Genomic DNA, 6,064 nt, shown 5'->3' with positions numbered 1-6,064 from the left:
TGTCCAGGTTACCTTTTAACAGTACTGAGCTGGTCTTGGTTGAGGATATGCGGAGATTGTTTTCGTCGGTCCACTTCTGTAGGGTGTCAATGGCACGAGTAGCAGAAGTTTCTAGCCTGGCTCTGCTGTCCTCTCGCAGTACCAGGGTCAGGTCGTCCGCGTATCTACCACCTAGTATTACAGAAGGTCGGCCATTCCTCCACGCTTACATTGGATCACTTCTTAGCGGGCCCTCGTGGGTAGCACAGTTGGTAGGATCGCCGTCCTCCCACATTAGCTGGAAAATACCCGAGTCCCATCGATGACGTGAGGAATTTTTATGGGCCTTTTTCACAACGTGACTGAGTTACTCGGTCTCAGGCGTGAGAATCGTAGTATTTTCCTCCCGGAAACTCTGGGTTTGCGTCCAGCAAACAGAATCGACCACAGAACACGCGATTAACAGACTATATACTGAGCAATATGGTCTTAGTCGCTAAAGCTCCTAAAATCCAATAACAACAACAGAAACTGACTTGGATGAATAACAGCGAGGAACGACCATCTCCCGTGTGAGAATTCGAATAGTCGCGAACATATGTGGATATAGGACCAACGATCCTCGATAGAAAGTGCATCGGAATACTGAGGTCGTCAGGTACACTGAGGGACATCTAGGGTAGAGATGAGTGGATGGCAGAGCCTGAGAATGGCTTTTTTTTTTTTTTTTTTCCTGTTTATACTCCGACACGACAACCAAGTCAGTAGAGTTTACAATAAATCGTCAATACAAATATTTATCGTATTTAGTAGTCACGGGCTTGAACTCCGGTCCACTCAAGGAACGCGTGCTATGCACTCTCGCTCCTGACCACTGGGCTACGTCAGGCTATTCTTTGAACTTACTGAACTACGGTGGAAGCACCGTAGTTCAGTAAGTGATTTCAAAGTACCGATTAACTGTAGTTGCCTTCCTAACGTCACTGTGAAGGGGCAGGATGGTTTCCTCGAGGGATAGAACACTGAGAATGGTTATTCTTGGATGTGGAAGTGCTATAGTTCAGTTAGTGATTTCAGAGTTAAAAAAAAAAAAAAAATTCGGAGTACTGGCTGTTAAAATGATGTACTTGCCTTCCTAACTTTCTCTAGTAGCGTATGTTTTCTATAGTTAATAGTGCTATTTCGGTGCCCAAGCTTTCCTCTAAAAGCGAACATGAGACAGGTCATATTAATTTAACTCATTTCGTTATGGTGTGCAGGGGTTTATTTATGTAGGTTCGTTCCTTAAGTGCTATACAGTATTTTTAGACCTTGCATATACCTACTAACAGTCCTACCAGCGTGAAGGTTCGAGCAGAGGACTTGGTAGTTGCAGAACAGTCAGACTTGGCAGAAATTCGGCGTACCTGACTGACAAGTAGGACCTGAATATGAGCCTTATTGGGGTTTTAGATTACCAAGAAACAGCATTAGCTGCCATCACTCGAATAATATTAGTCACAGACCTCAGAGACCTATTAATAGAGTCAGAAATTAGAATTTAGAACCCGAAGGAAGCCGAAAAGTAAAAAATCGGAAGTTGTGGTACCAACATACATACAGGGCTGCAGGGGAGGGTATACGCCGTATACCCTCAGGATTTTTTTAGGTGAATAGCGTATACCTTCTGGTTTTTGAAAGCCGTGTGTGTACACACACGATGGGGTATCAGAAAGTTCGTACCCTTACTTAGAAATAATAGCCTTAGAAAGGTCAAACTTCCCAGGAACTTTAATCCTTTTCTATATACGCTCCATGTATAGTAACACATTTCTCCCATCTATGGATCAGTTGTTTAATGCTTTGATCATAGAAGTCAGCACTTTTTACCTGAAACCACGATTCCACTTAATTGATGATTTCCTGAGACGAATCAAAGCGGAGTCCACTCAATGGTTTCTTCATTTCTCGAAACAAGAAGTCTGACGGTGCTAGGTCAGAAGAATAGGGTGGGTGCTGCAGTAGTTCGAAACCGCACTGGGCAACAAAGTTGGTGGCAGCAACGGCCATGTGAGCCAGTGCATTGTCTGACAGAAGACGGACACCTTTGGTTAACATCCCACGCCTTTTCACTTTCAAAACATCTTGTAACTTTTAAAAAAGATTTCTGCAGTATTTTCCAGTAAGTGGGAACCACGAGGTAGGTAATCTGTCAGGATAACCCTTTTTCTGTCCCAAAACACGGACAACATCACCTTCTTCGCAGATGGAGTGGTCTTTGCCTTTTTTGGGAGGTAGGGAGGAGGTGTGCTTCTACTGCTCAGACATGTCTTTAGTCTCCGGTTCATACTGGTACACCCAACATTTGTCACCAACCGATCAAAAAAGTTCTTAACATCCGCATTACACAAATCCAACAGTTGGCTAGAACATTGCTTCTGCAAAGGCGTTAGCAATCTTGGAACCCATCGTGCGGAGACCTTAGACATGTGAAGATGGTCATGTAAAGTGCTGTGGGCAGACCCATAACTAATTCCCACTGCATTTGCGATGAAATGAATTGTCAATCTGCACCAGCTGCTCAACCTTTGCAACCGTCTCACTGTCTGTGGATGTTGATGGCCTTCCTCCTCTAGGCTCATCAAAGACACTTGTACGACCACACTGGAACTCCCATTTCCACTTTTTTTACAGTTTCATAGGATGATGCACAGCTTTCATTTCTTCGTCAATTCCTTGAGCTTTCTTGCCCTGCAAATGCAGGAACTTGATCACTGCTCGATACTCCACTTTGTCAACTATAGCGCCCTTCCTCAGATTCTGGGCTCCACCTCTGGTGTACGATCACCTACGGGAATGAAATTTCACACGTTATTGAATATGTAGACAACTTGTATTAAAAACGGCATCTTCCTACTGATGTTTTATCTAGGTCAGGGTACGAACTTTTTGATATCCCCCTCGTATATATATGGGTATACGCGGTGGTATCAAATACTCGTATTCTCTCTGGAATTCGATTAATAATCACAGTATACTCTCTGCATACGTAACATTCACAGAGTATACCTTCTGCTAATTTGACGACTACAGCACTGCATACGTATGTGAAATTAGATATTGCAACAACTTTAAAATTATTAGCAATGGGGAGGGACATCACAGGAAGGTTGGTTGGTTTGGATTTATTGGCGCATTAGCAACTAAGGCTATCATGCGCCAAAAGCAGGTCATATGTAATGAAGACAGCTTTTTTTCCCTTCCTGTGGAAGGAAAAAGATAAAAGAAGCTCTTCATTACAAACTACGAAAAGTATAATTTTAATGCCAAGAGAAATATCGACATTTGAATCAAACTATCCCGCAAAATCAGTTTTTTGTAGCATGTTTGTAGGTTAAGTTTTGTTAACAGTACGATTGAGAAGGGCTACAAGCTTTTTGAAATTATTTAGGCAGTTACCAGGGCATTATATCGCTGTTAGAGTTAATACAGGACGTCAAGAGAGGTACAGTTGGTTTGCCAGTTGTACATTTTGTGAATTAAAAGTATGGATTTATTAAATAATACGTGTCAGAACATGCTTCTGCAGGTGATTGATTCAATCATCATGTAAAATGCACGATATTGAATTCAGGCTGATATCTTAAAGCCGCATATCCTAAATGAGAGGTGGAACTTTATAAGATTTTACTGCTTACGAACAAATAGTCCTAGCACCCCATCGACTGCTTTTGAAACGACTCCGATGATTAATGATTTTAGTGTAGCAGCTTACGTTCATAACGGATCGCTCGAAATTATCTGCTGCTCGCACCTTTACCAAAGTTCCCTTTTAACTGACAAATGTCAAAGAAGCCGACACAAAAAAAAAAACTCGAAATTCGATTAATAGAGTAGAAGAAGCAAGATCACAGTAGCTGACACAACACACAGAATTTGTTATAAACTATCCCTGGGCTCGTATAGTGACGAAATCAAACGAAAGTGTAGTTTTGGTTTTTATTAAATGGCAACACTAAGCACAAAAAGAGCAAAATTATCTAATGATTTCATTGGTTGTCGTTTGTTTCAGTACCAAAGCAAATACGGACATGAGGAGTGAATGTATTGTGTCTGTAAATTAGGGTATTCTATGATCTGTATGAAGGTTATAATGTTTCCCTTCCAGAAATTCGGGTTTTTCTTTCTTGAATCCAACAACTCGACCATAGAACACTTCAAATATATTGACACAATATACTAACACCTTGTGGCCTCATTTACCTTGGCATTTATTCTAAATAACCAACCAATCAACTATTTAGATTATAGATGGCTCAATCAAACCAGGGCGTTGCCGGAAATCTTCTCTGGGAGGAATAAAAAATCTTCGTTGGAAGAAGGGCAGAGGTGGCAAGCAGAACAGGCCCAGGTCTATCAGCGTCCTGTGCGAGATGTTTTGGTGCGCCCTCTCCAACTTCATATTAAGTTTATGCATTATATTTTTACTATTAACTGAAAAATACTTTCTTTTTTCTTTTAAAAAAAGAAACAATGTATGGGAGCCCCTGAAGGATATAATCAAATATATTATATAGGAAAGAAATAAACTAATCACATTTTGCTTGAATCAGAACGTAAAGTTGACTTCATATCACGACTTGATTTACAGCACATCAGTGAATTTGTGGGGAATTTTGGCGCCCTGTGCGGCCGCATCGCTCAATCGTCCCTGAAGCCGGCCCTGGTGGTAGGTACCTACAATACCCCGTGTAGACATTTTTTAAGGCTCCCTCATTTCATGAAACTAAAAAAAAAAAAAAAAAAAAAACAGTACAACTGCATCCAAGATCCATAACAAAATTTATAAATTTAAAACCGAATCAAACAGAATAATCCGATCACTATCACAAAATGCTAACCGACTGTTTCTACTTCTTCCTCATATATTTACATTTTAAATGTTTGTCCCTTTTTATTTTGGAATCCATTTTACACATATATCAGTAGTACTAAATTCATACAAAGATTAAACTACTTAATGATTCTTTGAGTTCAGGCTTTACCAAAGTTCAGAAAAACACAAACTTCCATGATATAGGCTTCACACGGATACAGATAATATACAGTACTGACGCTTTATAACCTTAGTTGCATTGGCGCTTAACACGCATACACGCTGGCCATCAACATTTTGGACTGCGTAGCTATTCCAGCTCTCAAAGAGTTCTGTGGAGTCAGCTCTGACCTAGTCAAAGAGGATAACGTTCCTTGCCCTGTTGTAAACATGGTGCAAGCGCAGTTGAGAAAACAATATTCTACCTCTTCAGCACGTAGTCCAAAACTCCCGACCTCGAACATGACGGGATGTTCTGGAATGCTACTTGAAAGCGTTCACCAGCTTTTATAAAAATAAAAGTGAAAGCCTTCACCAGCTTTTATAAAAATAGCAGTGGCCTCCGGCAAACGTTTTCACTACAAGAGTTAATACTTTAAAAGAATAAACAGGATCTCGAGATCGACCTATTTTTAACAAGCGCATCTATTCTTAAATTTTACTACTTTGTTATGAACAAACAGTAATAAAAAAGTATAATAATTAATAAGCATCATATTTAATATTAATATGCAAGAAATTTTGTAATACCTACAAAAACTTTGCTAATTTTGAATGGAAATGTTTCGTTTGTTTTTGTGGTAGGTATATTTTTATTTCTATGCGCAGTAATCGACCAAAATATGCTTTGTAATCGTACTCTTAACAGTGTATGCGTCTACCTCACATAAAGCACTACTAAATTTTTCTCTTTATATAAAGAAAGAGCATTGTATTTTTATTTTATTTTATTTATTATTATTATTTTTTTTTCATTTCACATTAAACAAAAATACATTTTAATGTCCCAAGTAATTTCAAATTTTATTTCTTTTTTGTTGAAACCATCCGCTACTGATTTTGGTATTAAATATCTGGCAGTCAACTTCTGGAAGAGCTCCAATAACTTATCTCTCCCGTAATCATTTTTGTCACCATATGAATCTTTTTGTCATCGAAAATACTCCACATATTCTCAAAGAATTCGAGGTCATATAATTTGTATCCATTCTTGGTGGCTTTGTTGCTTAT

This window comes from Mastigoproctus giganteus, chromosome 3, assembly GCF_048544385.1.
Source record: "Mastigoproctus giganteus isolate SK-2022 chromosome 3, ASM4854438v1, whole genome shotgun sequence".
NCBI lineage: Eukaryota > Metazoa > Arthropoda > Arachnida > Uropygi > Thelyphonidae > Mastigoproctus > Mastigoproctus giganteus.
Note: the sequence above shows the minus strand (reverse complement) of the source record.